This window comes from Manacus candei, unplaced genomic scaffold, assembly GCF_025592945.1.
Source record: "Manacus candei isolate 608988 ecotype Guabito, Panama unplaced genomic scaffold, ASM2559294v1 h1tg000011l, whole genome shotgun sequence".
Classification (NCBI taxonomy): domain Eukaryota; kingdom Metazoa; phylum Chordata; class Aves; order Passeriformes; family Pipridae; genus Manacus; species Manacus candei.
The window spans coordinates 27,415,148-27,437,287 of record NW_026138059.1 but is presented as its reverse complement, the minus strand read 5'-3'; the positions used below and the strand labels follow the sequence as shown (position 1 = coordinate 27,437,287).

Here is a 22,140-nt window from a genome sequence, read left to right as displayed (position 1 = left end):
TACCAAGAGTTGAATCTTTGTTGACAACATAGTTTTCTGTAGTTTAGCAGACTTTGAAAATGCAGGTAGCTCGATGAAGCTGCTGCAATTTCAGAAGACATCAGTGAGATAACTTCACAGGAATTGCTCCTCTCTAAAAGATACAGAAAACACAGTATATCATCTGTCTGTAGTGAAAGGGGGAAACAGAGGATGAAAATGTACAATGAAAACTGACAAACGCAGAAAAAATAACAAACATGCACATGTTAATTACTGAACGTGCTTTTGTTAGCAGTAGGTCACCATCATTCTTTATTGACATTTACTGCAACTGCAATTGCTTTTTCAAGACCACTGACCCAGGAAAATGTAACCCTCTAGTTATCCAACGCCCTTTAATTAGAGATGTCTCCGGAGATAATCTCACTCACGGCCCCTATTGTGAATCATTTATTCTCCAACTTTCCTTTTTATCAGTTGTCTTTCATCTTTATGTTTTACTGTCCTTGCCCGGCTGAGTAACTCGGGCTTGTAGAATGCGGCTTATTCATCTACCAGTTCTCCCGACTGCATTTCATGTCCGGTGACATTTGGGGTCTCGCTCAGAAGCACTGGCTGCCGGCACCGGGATAATCTGCGGGAATCGCAGCTTTCCACTTGGCAGGAGGAGCCATGGCGCCAAGCCTCGGGGTGGGAATAGGGCTCCAAGCCGGGCGCTTTACGCGCACACACACACACACACATACACACACACACACAGGCACACACACACACACACACACACAGAGACACACACACAGAGGCACACACCCCCCGGGAGGGGGCGAAGAACAACCAGCGCTCCCGCGCTGGAAGCACTTGACGGGGTTTTGTTTCTGTTGTCAGTCCCGGCAGCGTTTCTCTCTCCGTGCGATGCCCGGCACGGCTGACTCATGACTGCTGGACGCCTGCGGTCCGCACTACAAGTAGGATGAGGTTTCTCCGCGAGGGCGGAGCGCGTAAAATATCGTCGGCATCAACACTGAGGCGACCCCGCCGGCGGCCGGGAATGACCGGGGTGGGTGTTCTGTGCCCTGCCCTCCGCGCTCTGCGCACACCTCGCCGCCGCGTCGGCCACCGCGGCGGGACACCCCTGGGCCGCCCCCGCCGCCATGGCGGCCCCTCGCCGCGGACTACGGCTCCCAGAGCCCCCCGCGGCCGCCGGCGCGAGCCCCGGCGCGGGGTCCGCCGGCACGCGCGCACGCACGCACACCCCCCTTCCCCCCCCCCCACTCCCGCGGGAGGGAGCGAGTGAACCGGCTCTGCGCATGCGCAGCCCGCTGGCGGAGGGGCGGGGCGGGCGTAGCGCCGCCGGCGCGGCCGCTATTCTCGGAGCGGCCTTACGCCACAATCCGTGCGCAGGGCCCGCGGCGGGCGTAGGCGCGGCGGCGGGTGCTGCGCCCCTGGCGTAGCGTTGTTGTGAATGGAGCGCACGGCGGGGCGGGGAGGTGACGTCAGCCTGCGAATGTCAACAATGTAGCGATTGAGGGGCGGGGGCGGCGCTGGGCCGGGGCGCGGGAGGCGGCGGCGGCGGCGGCGGCGGGCGAGAGGGCGGCAGAGCCGGGCAGCGCAGCAGCGGCCGCGGCAGCAGCAGCACAGCAGCGCCGCCTTCTTTCCTCCGCCTCCGCTGGCCGGGCTGCCACCGCCGCCGGCCCCGGGTGCCGCTCCGGCAGCGACACAGCCCGCTGCGGTGCCGCTCCCCCTCCCCCCCGCGTCCCTCCCTCCACCCGCCCTCCCTCCGCTGCGGCTTTCTCTCCTCCTCCGGCCCCCCTGCCAGCCCTCCCCTCCTTCCCTCCCTTCCCCCTTTATTTTTCTCCGCAAGACTTTGGCTCTGGAAACAGCTGGTTCAAAGCAATCGCCATGTGATGATCGTCTGGGTCGGGTTTTTTTTTTTCATTTGGGGGGGGGAGGGTGCAGGTTTCTGACCGCAGAGAGATACTAATAAGAATTTCCGAAACAACAGCAGCAGCAAGAACAAGAGCAACCCCCCCCCCTTTCCCCAAACCTCCTCAGCCGTAACAGTCCCCCCACCGCCCCGCCCCGGGCCCACTCCACCCTGCCCCACCGCCTCCCCTCCACCTTCCCCCCAGGCTGCAGCGACAGGGGCGACCCCCGAAAGTTGCGCGGAGGCGAGGTGAGTGCGCCTGTTCCGCGGCTCGGCAGCCCCGCTGGGGAAGGGGAAAGGGAAGGGGGGGGCAAAGTTTGGGGGGAGGCTGGCTGGGCGGGGGGGGCAGCGTGGTTTTCCCCCCTCCTCCTCCTTGTCCTCCTCCTCCTCCCAGGAGCAGCAGCTGTTGCGCGGGGTCAGGCGGGGGGCTGCACCCCCGCCTCTGGAGCTCCGCGGGCTGTGCAGGCGCGCTTAGTGCTTATTCCTTAAAGTGGGAAATACGCGCGTTGCGTAACGGGGAGTGCGCGGCGGGCGCCCCGGTTCTGGTGCGTGAGCCGTGCGCGCTCCCCCGCGCCGCGCTCCGCTCCGCTCCGCACGGCCGGAGGCCGGGTCAGCCCCTCCGCCCGCGGCTCCCCCGCCGCCTGCCCCCGGCCCCGCCGCCCGACCACCTGCAGCCGCTCGCACGGGCGCCGTACCCGCCGAGCCCCCCGCTCCCCCACGTTCCCGTAGGTCCGGAGAGGGATGCGAACTCCGGTAACAGTTCCTGGGATGGCGAAGGCGCGGCGTGCGCGCAGGGCAGCGCGCCGCGGAGACGCTGGCTGTCACGGAGGAAGCTGAGTGTGAAATCGTGCCTCTCCTTTTGTGGAGCGGGCTATTTTGGTCATGCAGCGGGGTGTCTTGCTTAAATCGCTTCAGTTGCCGTGAGATCATTGTGCCCTTGTTGGCGAAGCCCCGGAGACTCCGGAGTAAACCCTGGGTTTCAGTCTTTAATAATAAACGTGAGACAGGGGCGACATCTGATTAGAAATACTCCTTAGGATGTTGGAAAGATTGGGAAATTACAGCGTTGCTGTTTGCTCTAGTTGAAGCCATGTCAGGGTTTTCCTGATGAAAGCCTGTTTTCAGAGACTTTGGAACTGTCGCTAAACTTGTGCATATTTTAATTTTGTGTTCTGAGACTCGAGCTGGAAACAAGTCGGAATTTTTATGAGCTGGGAATTGTCTGAGATTCTGCCGTAGCTGGTGGAATGCTCTGTAGTTTGAGGAGGGTGGTGATGCTTGGGTAAATTGACTTTTTCAGGTATGTAAATACTGGAACTTGAGATAATTGAGTTTGATGAGATGGATAGACTAAAATGATAAGGTGGTGTGTTACACTGTTGCCACAACAGCCTTGTAGACAACAGCTTTAAACTGCTGTTCTAGGAACCTTACATCTGACAAATAGAAATAAAATTCCACTTTAGATGTGGGCTTGCGCTTTTAAAAGCCTGTGTTGCCTTTTGTATCCACCCGTCTGCCCCCTGTCACTGAGATCTGGGCAGTTGTGTGGCAAAATGGATCGGTGTTGTACTTGCCTGTGGTGTACTGAACCTGTGCTTTCAGCAACGTTTTTCACATTTGACCCTCTAGCTTCAAAGGCTGTTCTGAAGGTGTTCTGCAAGGAATGGAAGGAAGCTGTGACTAATTGGAAAAGCAGAGAACTGAAAAATCAGGATCATAGGTCTAGTTTTCTTGTTACTTTCCTCTGTAACACTGAACGAGCCATGCAAACATGTACGCCTGTACAGTGAGCTGTCAAGTGGGCAAGAAAGGTCACTAGTGATTTTGGAAGTAGGGTGGTTGTCAAGATATTTAATAATCTTTTGCAAAAATGCTCTACAGAAGCAGAGTGTGCATTTCTGGGCAACTCTGGGCAAGTTTGGTGTGTGACTTGTGGTTAAACAACTAATTTTTTAAAAAACTTTTAGCACTGTGAAGTGGATGGGGAAGATGCGCACAGCAAATACATGACTAATGCATATGCTGACAGATCCCAAGTTGATAATCAACAGCAATTGTTTATACCCGGGTATCTCACGCTGAGAATCAGTGCTAGGACAGGTATTCCTAGTCCTTCTCTGACTCAGAGGCACATCTGGAACATCTGTTGGTGATAATGTGCACGCTGGCAGAATGCGCTACTAATGAAGGGGAGGAAGGCATCCCACCTACCTTCTTTACAGCAAGAAAACATTGGCTGTTCACTCTTCTGTGCTGGGCAGCAAGGAAAGTTACGGATAAAACCTGAGTTACTAGCTGAGGATAACTGTTCAAATCACAATAGATACCATTGATGTAATGCTCCTAATATGAGGAGATTTTCGTAAATCTTTGACATTGTAAAAGGCTTCAGATACTCATTGAAATAATAAAATCTCTATATATTAATCTTACATATCTCTTTCTGTATGTTCATAATAAATGACAAAGAGAACCAAAAATAAAATCCTGTGTAGATGATGTGTAGTGTGAATATGTGACAGAAGTTGCTTGCCTTTGCTTATTTCAAAACTTTCATTGCTTGATTTTCTGTTCTGAAGTGCAATAGCAATTTTTCTTAATGAGGCTGCAGTATGATTGCCAATTACTTATTTTCCTCAAAAGGTGTAATGAAAAATTCAGCCTTTTTTTTTTTTTTTAAGAAGAATAGAAATAGATATTTTCTCATTGTGTGCCTGTGACATTCTTTTTGGATAAGACTTCGCATATGCACAGATAAGGAGGAAACCTCTTAGAGTGTAGCTAAGAAACGTTTATGGCACTAAGCTGAAAAATGAGGTGTGTAACATGACTATATGCAAAGTAATCATTTTGGTACTAATGACATTCTTATGTAATAAATGTTTGGTGAAATTGAATAGCATTTATTGTGTGATGTGAACAGAGTCTCTTGTAGTTTTAATTTAGGTGGTATGAACATGGTTTATATATTCAAATCAAAATGTATGTGCCTTTTCACTTAAAGGAATGCTCTCTGAATGGCTTCTTAGTTTACACTAAGAACATACCTGTAGTGTTGAGAAGATCTGACTTTGATTTGAAGGCATGCATGCTTAAGTCTTTCACCTCTGTGTCTCAATTTCCAGCTCAACTCATTTTGCGTGTGATGGTTGTATATTAATGGTTTCTGAGTTGAACTGTTAGGGGAAATATACCAATCATTCTGTTGCTGGGATGAAGAAAATTCAGATTTAAACTTCACACTTTCTCCAAGTCCAAGTTAGTCCTCCTGCTTTCAATGTTCCTTCTGACTATAGATGCTGTAAGAGAATGTGTAAGAGTGTTGTTCTGATATTGCAGTTCTTTACTGATATTTCAGTTGGTGTCTAAATGATTTTATTGTAGTAGATGAACAGGCAGTAGAGTAACTCTAACTCCCTCAGGTTTCCCAGAACAGTGTTCAAACTACTCATTTAGGCTTTTACAAAAAATGGTCATCCCTTTAAATTCAGCCAAAAGATACTAACCTTGACAGCTGTCTGAACATTACGCATTCATTTGTAGCTTGCATCAAGAAGATTTAAAATGTATGAATATTGCCAGCTGAGTTGCAATGTGCTCATCTTGCTTTTTAGATAGGCAGAACCATCTTTGTAGTGGATTGAAAAGAGCATGGACTATGAATTACAATTCTAAAGCATAGAAGCAGGGAATGTATACAAATGCCTCTATGGCCAGTGATGGGCTCGCAGCTCCTGAGTTACTAGAACTAACGATAAAACAGCAACCACAGGTTCAGAACAGGTAAATAAAAAGGAATGAGGGATTAAGTTCGGGAAAACCCCTATACTAAAAGTTTACGTGTATGGCAGAAACTGTACAAAGAAAACTTTGATCTGTCAAAAATCGGGCTCACAAGACTCCTCTGCTTGATTGTATTGATCTTCATGCAGAAGAAGCCACAGCAACAACCTGAAGAACACCAGCTGCGCTGCACTGGCATCTCAGCAGATCAATAGATGTGTCCCTCTTTGGCTTGAAAAAGGTTGTCTCTAAAAGCTCCTACTGCGGTGGGGGCTGAACAGCAGCTCCTGCGTGCGTGAGGGGGCTGCCAGGTATGCAACCCCTCTGTGCATAAGCCCTCAGCCTTCCCCCCTTTGCTGTTTACACCTGCTGAGGTAAACCTGCCCCCAGAGCCAGCTGGGACACTCCAGAAACAGTGCCTCAAAGGAAACGGAGGAGAAGGTGGTGGTGGCTGCAGGGGCAAGAGTCATAGGGAGCTGAGCTATGCCTTTTTCTTCTTTTAAATTTGAAAGGTGACCTGAAAGGGTCAGATTCTCCCAGATTTATTCCTAAGACTTATTATTTGCATACAACTTTCTCTGCTATGGTATCAACTGAGGATGTCTAAAAAGCTATTAGGATCGAAAAATATGGGAATTTCCAGTTTATCTGTAGTAGGAGTTGAAATAGAAGCCTGAAGGGTTTTTTGTTTTGTTTTGCTCCTGTGCTTTGAAAACCCTCAGCCGGGCTGTGATGGGTAGATGGGTTTTGGCGCACAGGTTCAAACTGAGTCTCCCCGCCAAGAAAAACAGGAACTGTTTGCTGCCTGTCACCACACAGGGCTTCTGGGCTGTGGAGCAGCAATTTCGTTTTTTGAAAAGAGGAAAAGCAGCTTAAATAAACAAATAAAATAGACTTAATCTCAGGTACTTACTATAGCTGACATCCACTGAGGGTTTTTTGTTTTGTTTTGTTTTGTTTTTTTAATTTTTTTTTTATTGGAGATTGCTTTAAAATTTAAACCTGAACTAGGAAAACAGGAACTGTAGGTGTGGAGGTGTTCCTTCACCCCGATTTGCATGCAACCTGTTTTTTATTTAGCGGGTAGGTGTGTTCGGTGTATGTGAGAGCAATTGAACATGTCAGCAGTTTCCTATGAGCTGCTCTTGCTGACTCACGTGTCTGGTGCAGCTTGGAGCTACCCTGGCTATAAACTATCCACAATAGGAGGCGCGGGCGGAGAGACCGTCAGTGCCGAACCGCTGTTCAAAGGTTATTTTCAGTTCTTCGGTCACTGCTTTGCTGTGGTTTTCTTCCCCAGTAACGTCAAAATACACTGTCATTTTGCTAGGCTGCTATTCCTCTAGGTGGATAGGGTTGTGTTCGAAGCGCATCTAGATTCTATGGGTGTTCAGCAGACTAAACCTCTGGGGTTTATTTTTCGTTTGTTTTTTGGGGTTTTGTTTTGTTTGGGGTTTTTTGTGTTTTGGGGTTTTTTTTGTGGTTGGTTGGTTTGTTTGTTTTTTGGTGAATGGGATGTTATCAAAAAAATCCCCTGGAGTATTGTTCCAAATTTGGATATGGCAAGTCTAGCCTATGAGCTGTATTTACCTTTTCCAAAAACAAGCTGTAGAGTCTCCTACCCTCCACCCCTTTTTTTGATAGAAATCTTTTTTAAAGCCAGCAAGGAGTTCTGATTAAACTTTGAAAAACCTGGGTTTAACTATTCTTAATTTTCAGAATTTTACTATTTCCTAGTCTGTTTATTGTCTCCTGTGTGGCAATATCACTGGCTGCTGAAGGATTCCTTCATCTGCTCACGCTCCTGTACAACTGCTTCTTTATTTACAGACTCTGTTCTGATTACTCATAAGGATCCTAAAACTATAGCTTCTGCTGACTGATGATTTTTAACTGATCTTCTTGTTGTGGGTTTGTTTTTTTTTTCTCTTCCCTCCTTTCTTAGTTGATCACAAAAGCCTTTGCAGAAGTGGAGTGAATTAGCCGTCTGCAGTTCTGGATTTACTGTCACAGAGTTTAGATTCATAGTTGTCTTTTGTGTATTTTTTCTTGTGGAATGGGATGAAAAATAAGCGATCTTTGAAAGTGTGATAAACAAAATCAGCTGGTATAGAAGAGGGTTTAATTACAAGGTGAGTTCTTGTCACTTGTTTTGTTTTTAGTCAACTACTTTGACCAGTAATGAATAGAAAACCACATTGCGAGCTTTGTAACACATGAAGAAAATGGGTGTTCTTGGTTTCCGCCAATACAAATGACTCATCAGTATCAGTAGGGTTTCTACTTCTAATAATAAAACTGTGAAAGACCTTTAAAACATGTGGTTTTGGCCCCTACTCTTAGTGAAAGGTTGGAAAATATTACTTTGGGAATTTTTTTTTTAGACTTATGGAAGATTTAGTGATTTTCTTTGCAACAGTGAAAGATCTTATGCCCTCCAAAGGAAACCTACATTTGGACCACTCCTTACAGTGCTAAAATCTTCCCGTCTCCTGTCTCCTCCTCAGTGTTTTGCATTTCAGTGCGGAGTATTGCCAATCCTTAGCCTCCGTGTCAGAGATACGCATCAGGAAAATATAATCTATTTGTGTCAAGTGGGGGAAGACTTGACACACTACCTCATCTTGCCGAGCTGCTGTTCTCCATCTCTTTTCCAATCTGGTAAAGAAGGGGACAGTAAGACTGCCAAGTGACCTGTATTGTTTGAGCTGGGATCAGAGGATCTGGAGGGGAAAGTAAGCAGAAAATAGGAGTTGAAGAATAAATGACAACTGTAAGATGTGTCTGTCGCTTCCTGGAAGGAAACGCCTTCCAGTACTGAAAGTGATACTGAAAAAAGGGCAAATCAGAAAGTGATCTATTAAATTCTTCTATTTCTCTCTCTCCCCATTTTGAAAGGTTATAGTTTTCAAATCCTTTTAACTGTTTACCTATGAGGATGAAATATTTTTGTAAAGATTCTGCCCTATGTTCAGTGCAGTAAAGCAACCCTTAGAACATACTGCTTTTTGTTTGAAACTGCGCCTTGTAGAATGCAAGGTTATCTTGTGTTCATGTAAGCAGAGCATGGTCTTCATGCTGTTATAGTATATCAGATTTTAATTCTTTTATTCAAGGTATTGTACTTTTAGCGGTAGTCCAATCAATGTCTCCTGATCTGCCGCATTAATATTTAGTGTTGTTATATGTTTTCAAGTTGCCTGTGATATAAGATTTAAAGAGTATAAATGAGTATAAATTTTCACCCTCATAGAGTGAAAATTCCAACATTTATGAAACCTCCATGTTTATTTTCTCTGTTGCTGCAATATTTATACTAGTAAGTTATTCCTTATAAGGATGGGATGATTCTTTGACTCTTCTTATTCTATTTTAAAAGCAGAGTGTGCTTTTTACCAAAGCCATTCTGGGGCAGATCCTCAGAATATCTGGACCTATCCCAGCTCCCTCATTGTCAGGGGGCATCGTGTACCACTAAATATTTAAATATATTTATGTAGTTAATTTCTGTTGTGCTGAAATGCCTGGAGTGTGTTAGTGAGTTTCTTGTGTAACCAGACTGGGATGGAGAATCTTTGTGTTGTAGCCTCTTACTGGGAGAGACGCCCTAAAAATAGAGGCGCAGAAGCCTGCGGAAATAAAACTTTGAAAAATGTGAAAATCCAGTTGTTTGTTACATGGCAACAATAAGACAGATTTTACTATTTTCAGATCGGTATAGCGGAAAAGGCCAATTTCCAACTTAACGGATTTATTTATGGACAGTTCTTAATGAAGTTCACAGAAGGACTTCAAAATAAGGTGTCAGTGGTCATTCAGAGTTCAGGAGGATGTAGGTTCAGTGCTCTGATTTCACCTTGTCTTCAGAAAATCTTGCCATCAGAAGTGTCATGAGGGTTGTTGGATCACAGCAGAGGAATAATGTGTCTAAATCTCGTCCATGGTTTGAGCTCTGCTGACTCAGAAACGGGATTTGTGTCTAAAATCAGTGAAGGCTGGACCTGCAAAGGGCTGCTGACAGTGTGGATACTGAAATTTGAGACTGATTCTGCTCAGCATCTCCTCTCCTTGCCTTTGCTTGCCCTGGCACCTGTCTCACCCCACAGTGGGCCAGCGCCGAGAGCTAAACTGGCAGGAAATTTTTCACTGTATGTGTAGGGTTAGTTTTGTGCATGTTAAGTTTACTGTAGAGTCTGTCAAGGACCTGGGTAATGGATCAAATTAAATCAAAACTTGTTAAAATATCTGGAGCTGACCCAGGGACATATGATCCCCAAAGCACACTGACCATCACAGCATCATGCCTCTTCTGAAGGTTGCTCTTCTCTTGCTTTAGTGATGTGGCAGCTCTGCAGGAAACCATTAGCAGCCTGTGCCCAGCCTAACCTGTAGCTTGGCAGTAGGAGCTTGCTTCCACGGACATGAGAGGTTTGGGATGTTTAATTTTGGCTTATGTCTGCAACAAACAATTGAAAAGAAGTTAGAGGAAAGCAGAACTCAATCAAATGCCTCTTTGATGTTAACAAAATGCAAAAGTACTATCTTCTGCAAATATTCAAATAACCTGAAAGAGGGTAGGTTTAGATTACGTATTAGGGAGAAGTTATTTACTGTGAGGGTGATGAGACACTGAACAGGTTGCCCAGAGAAACTGTGGATGCGCCGTCCCTGAAAGTGTTCAAGGCCAGGTTGGATGGTTCTTTGAGCAACATGGAAGGTGTCTCTGCTGTGGCAGGGAGGTTGGAACTAGATGATCTTGAAAGTCCTTCCAACCCAAACCATTCTATGATTCTATAACTGTTCTAATTCCCACCTGATTCTGGCTTCTCCTGGTCTGATGCAACCTGGTTGTGTCACCAATCTCCCAGATGTGATGAACTCTTGTGAATTTTAAACCTGTTATATCTGAGGCAATGAGCAGACCTGGTGACTGTGGAGAGTTTTTTGAACCATGTGGCTGCAATCTTAGACCCTCAAGTCTTCTTGCAACCTTTTATCACTCTGGGGATGATGGCAAGCAATGTTGAGTAACAGGTTCAGCAGATGACCTGAGTGACTTCAGTTTACTCAAGTGAGGGAGGGAGTCTAACTTCACCCTTCATAACAAGTGGGTGAAGTTAGGAGGTGGTAACAGCTTGTGCCACTTGGTGAGAACAGGAGGTCTTGCTTGGCCGTGTGCTTGTTGTTCTTTGCTGAGCTGATTCAGCTTTCCAAGCTAGTACCTGTCAATTTACCATTTTCTTAACCCTGGCTAATTTTCCTAGGCAATTTGATGAGTAAGACCGCAGGTCTAAGGAGCAGCAAGGCTAAAGCAGGAAAGACAGGGGAAGCAGTGGGGGTGCAGGTTGCTGAGGGGCAAACCCAAATCCCCTGGAGTTGCTATGCATAGCATCACCCCACGTGGCTGCTGTTGTTTGGGAGAGGGATGGTACTGCTGCCATTTTCCTGTGTGCCTGAGCAGCACTAGGGGTGATTTTCAGTAAAGCTGAGTGCTAGTCATGCATATTAGACAAGCTTTTCACCAGAACCTGACTAGCAAAAATGGAAGTGTCTGCAGGCGTTTGGTTAGGTCCTCCTGAGCTGGCAAACCTAAATTCTGCTTCAGGTCAATTTCAGGTGTCTGCTGTGCCTGAGGTGTTTCTTTGTGTGGAACCTGTACCCTGCAAACACGGCAATTTAACTGAATTTCCAGTCTCTTAATTTATTCCTGTAACTTATTAAATGTGTACCAAGGGAAAGTGTGGAGCAGAGTTCTTCTTACAGAAATCCAAATTAAGTGATGGTGTGAAGTAATCATGAGGCGTAAGCTAACCCCAATATAAAACTTGTGGTAAATTATAAAATGTATGCGTAGTTTGTCATGACTGGAAAATCATGGGCAATGCAAATTTAAGCACTCTGCAAGGAAATTTTTTGTTTGTCTTTTCCCCCTTCTTGGTCCTCTTCATTTGTCTTATTATTAGACTAAAAGTAGAGTCAGTGATTCATTCAGTAATCTCTTTCTTGGACAGTTAGTCATCTGCCAATTTGTGTTAACTTTCCACTTTGTTCAGAAAGTGAGTAATGCTTATGTACCAACCAGCAAATTCCAAGCTGAAAAAGCTGTGAGCATCATTCAAATCATCTGCAAACTTTCTCCTAAAAATTTTTACCATTCCATAAGATCAAAGCAAGTAAGGTCTGGCATGCAGTGTGGTACAACTACAGTCCAGTTGTTTTGTCTAGTCCCAGTTATTAAAGCAAAATACAAGGTTACAAATGCAGTGCAGAAGTTCTGTTGTACAGCAACCAGCATGTTTCTTAATCAGTTGTGATACTTCATGTTTTTCTTCGCAACTCCTGCTTTCAAGGGGTAAATATTGCCTCCTTACTTCCCTCCTTCCCTCCCCAGACTGCCATGACTTGCTAATTTCTCGACAAATTGTGACGCTATCAAGACTAATTTAGTGAAAATAGTTTTCAAGGAAAGTAATAATTGGTATTAGCTGCCTGCTGCAGATACTTCTGGTGCCTTTCATGATTAGTTTTGGTGGGAAAAAAATTATTGTGCTGTTGAAGTGTTATCTATGTAGAACTTGAAGCTATAAAGTCTTTCTATAGCAATGGGGTAGATATCTTGATCTCAAGGTGATGCCCATTATTTCTGAAGATGAACACAGTACTTGTTTGAGTCACTTGAGAATTTTTTAGTTACTTTTTTCTTCCTTATGGAAACTGGAGTAGTGTAAAGAGTAGCAAGGTCAGTAGTGTCACAGGAAAACTTTATAGGACCAAAGTCTTTACAGTCTGCTCTAAAATAACATGAAAGCGCTGACTACCACACTCAGCAGCAAAGGAATTCAAAGTGCAGAAGCGGCTTGAGTGCTGTGGGGAGTATGTGCATAGGTGGGGATAGGCCAAGGTGATGGTGGTAAACATGAATGCCAAAAGCAGCTGGCTTGGTCCCATGCTTTTCCCTGTTCCTTTCGCAGGTGCCTGTTGGCATCCAATGCAACTTCAGTCCATTTCTTGCAGTGGAGTTGTCCTCTCTGTGTATGATTGTCCTGTAGTGCAGGTGGTTTTAGGATGTCCCTGGTGCCACGGTTCTGTAAACAGGCAATGCAAAAGCTGGCGGAGGGGAAGGAATAGCCTTTAGTTGTGGGGTCTGTAGGCAGCCCGTGGCACCTTCCTGTTGCAGCATGATGGGGCCATAGCAGAGTTCTGTTGTGCTCTGCTTTTGTCTGAATAAGAAAAATGTTATTGGGTCTTGAGGAAAAGGTACAGGAACATCTGTTTTCCCAGACTGGATTCCTAGAATCCAATTCCATTCCCTGTGAATACCCAAAATGTCCTGGTAGCCATGTGCCAGTGAGAATTATGTCTTCTGAAAGGTTTTTCTTCACAGTCTTACTTTGCACATCAGCAAGTTTGGATAGTTTGGTTAAGCGTTGGTCAAACAGCTGCAATGGAGATGCTTATTTGAACACCAGCCTTTGGAATTTGCCCATGCTGGTTATCTGCACATTTTCCAGTATCAGCAGTGTTAGTTAATGCACTCCCCCACCGCACATAGGATGTCTGTGCCCACACCAGCATTGCTTTCGGGTTTCTGATTTAAACCTTCAGAGCATTACAAAGAAGGTTGTCTCCTTGCTGGTTGTGGGATTTGAGGGGTGGGGGTGGAGGAGGTGGGCAGGCAGAGAAGAGCAAAGGCTGAGGTTGGTGGTGCAGCTATCAGTTGAGTTCAGTGCACACTGTGCATGTGTGACTCAAGAGATGGCTGATTCACCGCCTGAAGATGGTTTGGGGTTTGTTTTGGTGTTTTGTTTTTTTGCTTCATTTTTGTTTGTTTATTTAAAGAAGTATTCCACCCAGAGGTGAGAACTGGTGCTGTTTTGTTGGACTGTGAGTAAACCAGCACTGCAAAGAATGCCTTTGCTTCCAGCCTTTTGCTCCAGATGTCCATAGGTCAATTCCAGGCAACAGACATCGGGGGAGACGGGCACCTGACTTTCATGGGGCTGTGCAGTGTTTGGGCGATTGCTTAAGTGCCAGGTTTGGCACTTCAGGTTGCAGGTCACCTGGATGGGGCAGAGGAGGCTGCAGGATTTACAGCTGTACTTGGTCTAACACCCTGGCACAGCTGCTTTGTGTGGCTGGCTAGAGACAGTAGGGTGAAGGAGAGATGACCAGGCGCCAGAGAGCTTGTAGGTGTTGAAACCCAGATAAGGGCAGTGTTGACTGTTGCAAAGCTGAAATCATATTCAGGGCATTTTTATCTGAGGAAGTGTATATGTGTATATATATATATATATATTTATTGATTTGATTTTGTGCCCTGTCCACCTTCCATTTGTTACCTCAGTATAAAGTTTAGGATATTCCCAGGAAGATGGGCACCCTAGTGCCATCCTCATGCACAGAGACATGCCCAAGGAGGTGCAGCCAGGCAAGGGTTCTCCCGGGTATTTATAGAGGGGTGTCTCCTGCCCCAACTCGCTCTGCAGGTGTGCTGTGCAGTCGGTTAGAGAAACCACGAGTTGAAGGGTTCACTGGGGTGAAACAGTTTACAAATAGCTTTTCAGTGTTTGTTTTTATTTTTAACTCCCTCCCCACCCGTGGGTCTGTCCTCCAGCGTATTGGCAAAGGTGAAATGGCTCAAAGAGAGAAAATCATCGTTGCAGAATATGCAAAGAACCCCAAGAGTTTCCAGAGGGACGTCGGAAACTGAGTTACTTTCCCTGAATATTTTCTTTTTGCTCCTTTCTTATTTGGTGTTTACAGGGGTAAAACTTTTTCTGCGGTGGCTCGGTGTTTGGTGGGGGAGTCATATGATGGTTTGTTTTTTTTCCTTAAAGGCTGATCACTGATGAAAAGACACTTATAGCAGCATATTTGAAGCTGGTGGAGGCAGGGTGCCCTTCTGGCGCCTGCAAAGAGGGCCCCCAAACCAGATCCTGCTGCCCTGGCACCAGTTCCTGATGTCCCCAGCAGTATGATCCCATGACTGGGCATCTTCTCTCAGGCACTTGGTGTGTGCCCTTTCTGCCTGAATTTTAGCTTATCACAGAGAAGTGATCTCAATCATACTACCATATCTGAACAAGAGATTTAGACATTTCTCTGTTTTCCTGATCTGTGTTCAATTGCTTATGGAAAATTCTGGTCAAAAGGGTGAAATTTCTTTGCTGGGTGTTTAATCTCAAAACCACAGGTCCCAGTACCCAGGACACACTAGTGGTAATACCACGCTTACAGCCTTTTTCCAGCGCAGCGTAGGTGTGAGTGGTAGGCATGTGTGCGGAGGAGAAAGGGAAAGGGCACGAATGCAGTGGAGGGGGGTCTGTCTTGCTCCTTGGGCTGCTTTTCTGGTTGGTTTTTAAATTAAAAAATGAGAAAGTAAGCCTGGCTTACCCGCAGACTAGGTTAATCATCACAGAGAGACCCGATGCTGGTACTCCCATGTATGTATTTTCACACATGTGCTGATGGCTGCATGTATATTTTGTGGCTGGTGCAGCATAGCTGGAAAGTCTGTGGGAGTATGTCTGCTTCCTCTGAGGCTGATACAGGTGGTCAGGGAGGGTGGGGGGTGGAGTAGGAGATGCTTGAGGCGGGGTATGACACCCACTTCCTTTGGTGTGTAGTGCTGTGCACTCCAACCCACTGCCTCGCCGACAGCCAGGCGGCTGCAGGTCACGCCTGTGATACTTCGTCTTTGCTGTTACTGTAGGTTTATGACTAAGGTTGTGGTTTAATATGCCCTTTTTAGGTATGTGAAGTGTTTAAAATAATCCAGTGTTGCATTTCTTCTTTTTTCTTTTGTGTTTTTTTTTTTTTTCCCATGGCATTTTCTGCCCTTAAAAGTTTCCATAATTTTTAAGAAACATAACTTCATTTTAAAAGAAAAAAAAAGTTTTCCCTGATTGTTACTCGTCAGCTAGGAGAATGCATGTTTTGCTTTTTAAAGATTGCTTTTTGAGATTAAATAATTTCATAGCCTTTAAATTTTAAATGTGTAATACAAACTGTTGGTGAGCCTTAAAACAAAATAAAAAGAAAGCTTAAATACCTGGAATTTGTGAGGAAACTCTCTCTCTGTAGATGAGATGACTGTCTTCTATAACCATATCCCTCAAAGCTTGCAAGTACAGATTTGTTTCCTTGTAATTTTGAAATCTTTACTTGAGGGCCTGTAATTTTCTTTAACTGTTCAGGTGCTGCATACTACCTTGAATATTTGTTGAATGTATTGCATGTGGCTCATATTGCCTTGCATTTCAGATGAAATGCTATAGCCCGGCGAGCTACGCTGGATAAAATTGCATGTGCTGCCTTGAGGAGGAGGTGGGAATGGAAGGGAGCAGACTTACGCTTGTACATTCATCTGATTGATGTAACACCCTTCTTTCTTAGCAGATTGTGCTGCTTTAGTGCCTGTGAGTCTTTTTTTTTTTTTTCTCCCAGTTCATGTCCTGTATTGCCATGGAACAGGATACAGTTTACATACTCCTCTTTTTTGTTAAGATAAGTGTGTTTTTCCCATGGAGGTACCTGGAATATTTGGCATCAGTTTGGTTGACAGGACTCCAGGGGAGCTTGAGCAAGTTGAACTGTCAAATGGAGCTATGAGATATTAGAGGTGTATGGCAGTCTTTCAATGTTTGTGCCGCCTCATATATCCTTGTCAAATGAGAGTGTTACTGAAGAACCCAACAGTAGTTCTCAGTTGTGTGTTTGACGCTTTAGAAAATGTTGATATGCAACCATTGTGGAAGGGTTAAGGCTTGATACGTTTCAAAAAGGAGTAACTGCAGGGAAATCTAATGTCCTACAAAGATGTAGTGCGATATGTGAATCATTAGCAAAGTCATACACAATTAAATAGATTTAACTTGGGAAAAGGTGCTGAAAGTCTCATAACAGTTTGGCTTAAGTTCATCTCCTGCAGAAAGACTGCTGAGTTGGTGTATTTTGTATATTATTTGCTTTGGACTTGAGGTTGATGGTCTTTGTAACCGTGCAGTCCAAAATCCTTTTATAGATAAAGTTTCCCAGGTGTCCCTCCTTGAGTGCTACAGGACCTCTGGGAGCAGCTCAATAGAAGGTTCCATCCCTTCTCCAGAGGATCTGCTGCTCAGTGCTACCTTGCTGGTTGTCCTGGGAGCTCAGCAACTCCTGTGGACTTAACCCAACTCAATGCCGGCAGGGTGATGAATGGTCCCTGCATCAACGGAACACTCACACCTCTTGGATGATGCAGTTGGTGGGAATGGCTCTTGAATTGCTCACGAGGCAAAGACTACCCACCGTGATTTAGGGGCTGTTTGCAAAAAGGGACAAGATGAGGAAGGTTGAGTTGGAATAGTCATAAATGTTATGTGCAGCTGCCAGGCTGGAGTCATTGGATTAGAAAATGAGAGAGAAGATGGTGCAAAGCCAAGAAGCAGCTGAGAAAAAAATCAGAAATTACATGAAGAGTGAAAAATCAGAAGACAGTCAAAGTCCAGTCCTCTGTCACATTGGAAAGGGAAATACATAATTAAAACTTCTATGTCAAAGTAGGTGATGTAGGAATTAAAACACATACCTGTTCCAAGTTACTGCCTCCTATGCAACCTCACTTCCAAATTACCCCAAAAAAGAGCTGCTTGGTTACAGGAAACCATGTTTTTGACTAGAAGGTATGGTAGAAAGGCAGGGTGGGGCATAAATGTGCTTTATTGTATGAAAGTCAAAGTCGAGGGTATGCTGCAGAGCATTGTAAGTGAATCTGTGGTGCTTTTCTCTTTTTCAAAATGAGTTCTGAAGGTATTATGCTCTCAAGATACCACACTAGGCTTGAGCAGTTGAAAAAGGCACTTAACAGTAGCGGGGAGTTTTAAAGCATTCAACTCCCCAAAATAACACAAGCATTTAATTCAGCACATAGGACTTGCATGCTGACCAGTGGCATGTGGCAAATACAGTTCTGATACATTTTTTTAGCAGTCCTACTGGTAGACATAAATGAAGCAGACTGAGATCTCACTGTGGTTGCAAGCTGTGGCAGAAAAATTAGCACCACACTTTCCAGTGGAAGCAGAACAAAAATGTAAAGTCTGCCAATTAAATTGGAAACAGCTCTTAATTTCCCCTCTCCTCCTCCTCCCCCAAAGGATGAATGGCTTACTCTTCTGGATGGAACTTTGTGTAATGACTCATAGTTTTTTATGGATTAGTGTGAATATGTAGGTGAGGGAGATGCTGGTATCTGAGAAACTATATATACTGTCTGGAAGAAATGTCCTGGAACGCAGAATAAATGAACATTTGATCTATCTCTCATGCTGAATTAATGGAAACATAAATGCAGAATACCCTCCTCCCTTTACTCCCTCTCCTCCCAGTTGCGATCATTAGATACAAAAAAAGCTTACAGTGAACAGAGAATGTGACTGTTATCAATAACTGAATTAGTCAATAAAATAAAGGTATTCCCTTTGCCCAGTCTGAAATACACATGGACAAGGCACCAAGAACCAGAATTGTGACAATGCAGACATCAACAATGAATGTGCCGAGTTTTACGGTGCCCTTTATGAGGTAGTTATTGTTCCAGTAGATTTCCAGCAAGGAAAGAAAGGCTCTTGCATCTCTTTGCTTTGTGCCTCTTTGGTCAGAGGACACTGGTCTGTGCTTTATGCACCAGCCAGAGGAAAGAGCATCACAGAGTTTGCTCTTCTGGTGGCACTGTGGCATGCCTTGTGTTAGACTGTGTCACCAACATACCTGCTGCTATAAAGCCATAGGTAGGCAAGTTGTATTCCTGCTGGGCTAAGCCAAAGTCTCATGGCTCTGCAGTCATCTGTAGCTGGTAACTTGAGCTGAAAGTGGGTTCACATGGGGCTTTTCCAGAGGACTGCAAAGTTTTCCACCCAAGCCTCCTGTTTCACCCTCTCCTCTCTACAGCCATTTACTTTGCATCCACTTGCATCAGAATAGCCATTAATGGCAAGTCTGTGGAAGTGATCATCTCCCAGTACTCTGCACTGGTGAGGCCACACCTGGAATACTGTGTTCAGTTTTGGGCCCCTCACTACAAGAAGGACATTGAGATACTGAAGTGTGTCCAGAGAAGGGCAACCAAGCTGGTGACGGGCCTGAAGTACAAGTCTGATGAGGAATGGCTGAGGGAGTTGGAGGTATTTAGCCTGGAGGGAGGGAGGTGTTTAGCCTAGAGGGGGGACCTTATTGCTTTCTACAACTACCTGAAAGGAGATTGTAGAGGAGTGTGGGTCAGTCTCCTCTCCCAAGTAACAAGAAATAGGACAAGAGAAAATGGCCTCAAATTGCATCAGAAGAGGTTAGATGGGATATTAAGAAAAATTTCTTCATGGAAAGGGTTGCGAAGCATTGGAACAGGCTACTTGGGGCAGTGGTGGGCTCACCACCCCTGGAGGTGTTTAAAAAATGTGTAGATGTGGCACTTAGGGATATGATTTGGTGTTAGACTTGGCAGTGCTGGGTTAATGTTTGATGATCTTGGCGGTCTTTTTCAACCTAAACAATTCTATGCTTCTAATAAAACCCCTGTCAATTAAATGTTTAGGTTAGAAAAGAAAAAAGACATTTGAAAAGATGTTTCAAACTCAGTAATTTATCTGTGTTTCTCATAAGTGGTAGAAGTAAGGGGTGCATCGTGGCAGAGGAGAAATGAGATCAAGCAGACAGGAAGATGGACACATGTTGAGCTGGCATTACTGCAGGTACACATAGTGGGGCCTGCACCCTTCAGTTTTGTTTACTCTTCTTAGTCTGCAGCAATGTCATCTTCTCCACAACAAAAATTATATTCTAGATTAATGGCAAAAGTGAGAGAGAAAAGCATTCTTACACTCCTTTATTGCAGTCATACCTTAAAATTGGACCTTATGTAGTGAACTGCCCTTGTTGAGCAGTTTTTCAAAAATCTGTTGTAGTTGGGTCATCCTTCTTAGATTATTCACCATAGCTTACTTTAGCATTTAATTCTGGGTATCTTATTAAGTAGGAGTATTGGAGATCCTGAAGTCAGTCTTGAGTTCTGGCCTCTGCTTTCTTCTGGGAGTGTGTTGCTGCTGTTCTCTGAGAGGACTCTGGCTGTGGAGTCTCCTCAGTTCTCCAGAGGAGAAAACTTCAGTTTTCCCTTCAAGCAAGATGCCACGCAAGGCTTACTCTCAGAGTGCCACAATACCCTGGGAACATTTTCTGGAGAAGGGGAAAAGCATTTACATTAAAAGCACACAACCACCACCACCAAAAAGAAGCAGCTGCTTTTCATATAAGTGTGGGGGGGTGAATCTGACAGTGTCTTTAGAGAAGTAAACTTATTTGGTCACGTGCAGTGTCTCAGACCTCCCACCATCTGTTGTCAAAGGAGGTCTGACTTCCATTTTATTTTAAAACTAGTACCTGGCATGGAATAGAGTTATACTAAATCTTATTGCCTAGAAACCCAAACATGGATATATCCAGAATTCATATCGTTTGGTGTAATTTCTTGAAAAGAATTTAAAACTCCAGTGTTTATCTTGGATTCCTAGTGCAAGGCACAGGAGCGTATTTCATGATTAATGAGCTTTTCTGCATATGTTTTTTTGTGCCTCTTGGCATTTAGTAGTCTCAGTGACCTAGCTTTTTATTTTACTTCTGTCTTATTGGCATTCTCATCCGTAGTCTCTCTTGAGATGCAAGAATCTACCCTCAACCAGCCCGTCTCTCGTGGCAGCGAGGATGTGGGCCAGTGCACTGTCCTTGGACTCTGCCACTCATGTAGGTTAGCATTTCTGTCCCATTCCTGCCATCACTCCTTTTGGTTCTCTACTTTGGTACAACACAATTCCTACAACACATAAAGCTATCATCCTCACCTTGAAACAGGATCTGGTTAAGATGGGAAACAGCGTTATACTGGAATTTTCAGCCTAACTGAGAAGAGGTTAATTTGGGAACCACGTGAGTCTGGCCACAATACTTGCCATTCAGGGGGAGTCAGGTTTGCAGCCCAGGCTGGCCTGCATACACAGCAGTCTGGTGGTCCCAGTCCCTGCAGCTGCCATGATGGCAGTGTAGACCTGTCCCACGCTGAAACAGAAGCCAGAGGAAGAAGCACCCTTCAGCTGGCTTTCTCTGTCCTCAAAAGAGGAGAAACTCAAGATAAAAACACATGATTCCTGGCACTCTCATGAGAAAGGACTTTCCCTTCATGGATCTGTGTGAATTTTATGAATAGGGAGTAGCTTGTCTTAGACACGGGGCTGATCCTTCATATAAGACAGTGCAAGGAACTTCTGACACTGAAGATAAGAAATTTATCCTTTCAGATGGGAGCTTTCTTGACTGGTGGCAAGCTGTATATGGCACATTAGTCTGTCTGCCTCCCCTGGGGTTTGTCCCTGCAGCTGCAGACCATTTGCTTGTGTATGTTTGCACCAAGGAGGTGGGGGGAGTATCTAACCAGCTGTAAATCAGTGAATCAGTGTAGGGGAAATGATTTCTCTTGGGCAGAGGAATGTTAGGCTGGAGCAGAGGCTGAGTTTGGCAGGCCCTTCCAGTGGTTCAGGGAAGCCATACCACTACTCTATGGTAGCTTGCCTGACCTGGATAAGGGACTCCTGTTTGTCAGGTCCCACTGAAGAAGTCCTGGGTGCTTTACAGCCACTCTAAAGACATCTATGTCATCTCTGCTGCTTCGATCAAGGTGTGGAGGGGATAGACAAGAAATGTGGAGACACAGGACTGGTGCATGAACCAGTGTCTCTGTAGAGCAAGAGCAGGGAGATGGGGAACTACTGAGAAATAAGGGGTATGCTGCAGATTAGGCAACAGCTCTCCAGGGACTGGAGCATGAGAAGAGCATGCTTTTGCTCCTGTATCAGTAGGACTTACGCTTCCTTTCTTGACTTGGAGAGTAGTTAAAAGAGAAGTCATCTATTCAACCAGAGGCCCTGCCTGTTGCTTCTGCCCAGCTGAAGAGGCAACTGTAAGAGTTTTCCCATGCATTGCTGACTCTTCCTTCTTGGCTGTCGATGTATAAGCAAGTTCAGTCTATACCAGTTCGTTTTCCTCATATACAGGCAGTCTGTCTATATAGTAAATATTTTTTGTCTTTCTCTAAATCCTGGGTACAACACACCTATTTTTTACGGTGATAGATGTGTGTTGATTTAACTAATTGTCTTAAATGGAAGCAGTCAGCAAGTAGATGGAGGGTTTTAATTTTGGGGAAGCCACTCAGAAAAAACAGCTGAATTTCTGTTCTGCATATGTCCTTATTCCACTTCATGCTTGACTAGTTTGGGAAGTGCTGTGGTGAGCACCTTACATGGTGAGTTTTGTCACCTGTGTGTCTGGATGCTCATTGCAGTGGCTGCAGAAGGAAGTGTGCCTAAACATCTGGGGCACAGAAAGTGGCCCAGCTTTATTTTTATGGAAGAAGCCTCAGATGT

At 45.1% G+C, this 22,140-nt stretch overlaps 1 protein-coding gene across 5 annotated transcripts in view; it reads left to right on the top strand.

Moving 5' to 3' along the window:
* Positions 1-1,283: 1,283 nt before the first annotated feature.
* The window catches only part of BACH2 (BTB domain and CNC homolog 2), a 193,491-nt gene continuing 172,634 nt past the window's right edge, over positions 1,284-22,140 (top strand). For all 5 annotated transcript variants that reach the window (XM_051777772.1, XM_051777771.1, XM_051777774.1 and 2 more), the window contains exon 1: positions 1,284-2,155. The gene's annotated coding sequence lies outside the window, so the exon portion shown is untranslated. The remainder of the gene's footprint in view (positions 2,156-22,140) is intronic.